Consider the following 3,379-nt stretch of genomic DNA (forward strand, 5'->3'; position numbering starts at 1 on the left):
ATTAATCCTAGCAGATTCGTTCCAAATCGTTTGGAATCCTTCCCGTCGGTGTGGATACGTGTAGAGGAGCTGTACTTTCAGCTCTTGGTGATTTAGAACAGGCCCTGGATCGAAATAAACTTCAAGTCTCATCGAGAACGAGGTAAGTAACGATTCCCTCGGTGATATACACGATCTTTCGGGTTTTGCGAGTTTGGTTGCGTGTGACGTTTGACTAGGTTTAGATCTTTCTTCCGCTGCATGAAACCTAGTAAACCAAACCCTAGATCGATATGATCGCATGCTAGGAACCCGTAGATATCCCAACAGCTTCTTGCTGGAGTTGTTCTCAACAGCAAGCATAGTCTTGGGCACCACGATATCCTGCTCGGCCGATTTCAGCATCCCTTCCGATCTTCATCCCGTGCATATGGTACTGCATAACGAACTGATTATAGTCATCGGGCAATGACATCAGGATCAAGTCCACGACAAGTCTCCATCGAGCTTCACTCCCATACGCTTAAGTTCCTCAATATGAGCTCTCATGTTGAGGACATGAGTGTTGACAGAGCTGCCTCTCGGCATCTCCGTCTTCACCAGAGCTTTCAGCGTCTTGTACTTTTCAGTACGCGCTAGCTCCTCAAACATGGTCTTGAGCTGATTGATCATATCAAACATACTCTTCCCCTCAAACTGCCTCTGCAGATTCGGGGCCATGCTTCCCAACATGAGACAGGAGATCTCAATGACGTCAGTCTGATGCTTCAACCGAGCATCCCTGACAGCTCTCGTGGCGTTGGCCGCAGGCTCTGGTGGTAGAGCCCCTTCCAGGACGTATGACTTCTTGTCGTGCTTGAGAATAATTCTCAAGTTACGATACCAGTCCAAGAAGTTCATCCCGGTCAGCTTATCCTTCTCAAGGATAGATCGCATTGTCAAACTCGGTATGCTACCGGTTGACGCCATGTCCTACAGAAAAAATCAAAACAGAACGAATAAAACAAAATCCAGATTCTATCAATGATCTACTACCAGCTAGTCCATCATCAATCAACGATAACATAGATGCATATACAAGCTATATTCTCATACAGAAAAACAACCCTACAATAATTTTCTATATGGGACTAAGATCCGTATTTCACATAAGAATAAGTTGTCACACTCAGCCTTACGCTATTTAGGTAGATATCTAATGTCAATCACATCCAATGTGACTTTTAGATCCTTTATGAGACTATGATATCAAATATCATTGCATACTCGTCTCATCTGTACCGTTAAGTCTCAAGTCAAACTTGACAACTTAACTTAAGGTAAACCATATTCAAGCTGTGGGAACCACGATTTCCCACCCTGCCTCACTAGATAATCCGGTACGCTCAGGTTTGGCATGACCCGTGTTACGGACGATCGATGTCTTGACAATTGCTCTAGTAATGGAAGGTACACGCTTAGCATTACATAAAAGAGATTTTCGAAACCACACTTAGATCAAGCATCTACTTTCAAGATATGAGAACCACCATTTCTTAGATAATCCGGTACGCTCAGGTTTGGCATGACCCGTGTTACGGACGATCGATGTCTTGACAATTGCTCTAGTAATGGAAGGTACACGCTTAGCATTACATAAAAGAGATTTTCGAAACCACACTTAGATCAAGCATCTACTTTCAAGATATGAGAACCACCATTTCTCCATCTTGCCTCACCAAGATAGCACGGCACACCCAGCTTTGGCATGGCCCATGACACGTACGATCGAGGCCTTGACAAGTGCTTTACTTGTAGAGCTCCTAGATCTAACCGGTTTCTGTGCTACGATTGTACAAATGAAATCAAGGATCAACCATTGTTCCGTGATCAAATGTATTACATAACCCGAATAGACCATCTATTTGATTATGTAATCCCAATCTTGAAGCTCCCACTCAAGCATATCTTATATCTTGATTAAGTTACATGTATTCATTCACTATGGACCATCCATAAGAATGAATCATGTTTATTTGAGTCACAGTTGATCAGATTAAACAACGATTGCATAATCGGACTAAGAAAACAAAAAATTTCGGAATCTGTACCTCGGACCGTCCGTTCTGGATGTAGAACGGACGGTCCAGCCTTGGCAGAACGGACGGTCTAGCCATCGAACGGACGGTCTTGCCTCAGCAGTCTGGAACGGACGGTCTGATACTCAGACCGTCCAGTCTAGACTTGCAGTCCGAGGTTCGACCTCCCGTTCCATAGCCCTATAGTCCGCCACCCCTGGACCGTCCGGTCTGGCTTACCCAGAATTGACGGTCTAGGGTTACGTGATCAGATCACGTTTTCCTGCTTACTCGGCCTCATCAGACCAGAAACACATCCGAATTCATCTGTAGACCCAAAATTCGAACTCCTGCACTCTATGCAACATGAAACATGCAATCTACCATAGATTCAATCATCAAACATGCATAGAAATCAAAGCAAACATGGATTTAACGATTTAAACCCTAAAGCGTGCGTGATTGGGTTCTACGAAATTAAACAGGGAAACCAGGCTCTAATACCACTGTTGGGATTTTCTGGGATCTCTAGAGTGAATCCTATTCCTAAGAGATCGATTTTAGGGTTTGCGCAGCGGATGAAAAACAAAAATTTTATGAAACCCTAGAACCATGCATGTATGAATCGTAAAAACGTTAGAACGCTTACCTCAATCGATCCGGGCCTGTATCAACTGAAGAATTCGTCCGATCACTTAAGGCAGGAAGATTTCCTCGCCCTCTACACGTATCCACACCTCGGGATGGATTCCAACGATTGGAACTTGTCTGTTAGGAACCGAATCAACTATTCGGTATGTTGCTTAGAGAAAACAAGACTTAGATCACCTCTTAGAACCTCTTGGATCTCACCAAAGTTTGTCGAAGTGTTCGAAATCGGTTCTCATTTAATTAGGGTTTTAATCTCCTTCTTATAAATTGATTTAACCCTAATTTTAGTTTAATTTTTGAAAAATCCGAAAGCCGGAACGGACGGTCCAAAAATGCACGTGAAGCGTCCGTTCCAGCAAGCCAGAACGGACGGTCTGCCTACGTGGACCGTCCATTCCAAGCAAGCCAGAATGGACGGTCTGCCTTCTGTGGACCAGGGTCTGAACCTGACAGACGGTCTGGCCCTTCTGGTCCGTCCGGTCTGGACCCTTCCGTCTCGGTTTTTTCGTCGTTTTCTCGTGCGTTTTGTCCTTCTCTGCGTGTGTGACCCTGTAGGCTCATTCAATATAGCAGTATAATCCGGAATCTCTATTTCAGATATACAAGTCATAGGCAGTCTCTAGCAAGACACTATGACTACCTATCTCGAATAGAGTTTGTTCATGATCTTACGAACGCCAGTGATGATTCCG

Source organism: Tarenaya hassleriana, unplaced genomic scaffold (genome assembly GCF_000463585.1).
Source record: "Tarenaya hassleriana unplaced genomic scaffold, ASM46358v1 Cleome55, whole genome shotgun sequence".
Lineage (NCBI taxonomy): Eukaryota > Viridiplantae > Streptophyta > Magnoliopsida > Brassicales > Cleomaceae > Tarenaya > Tarenaya hassleriana.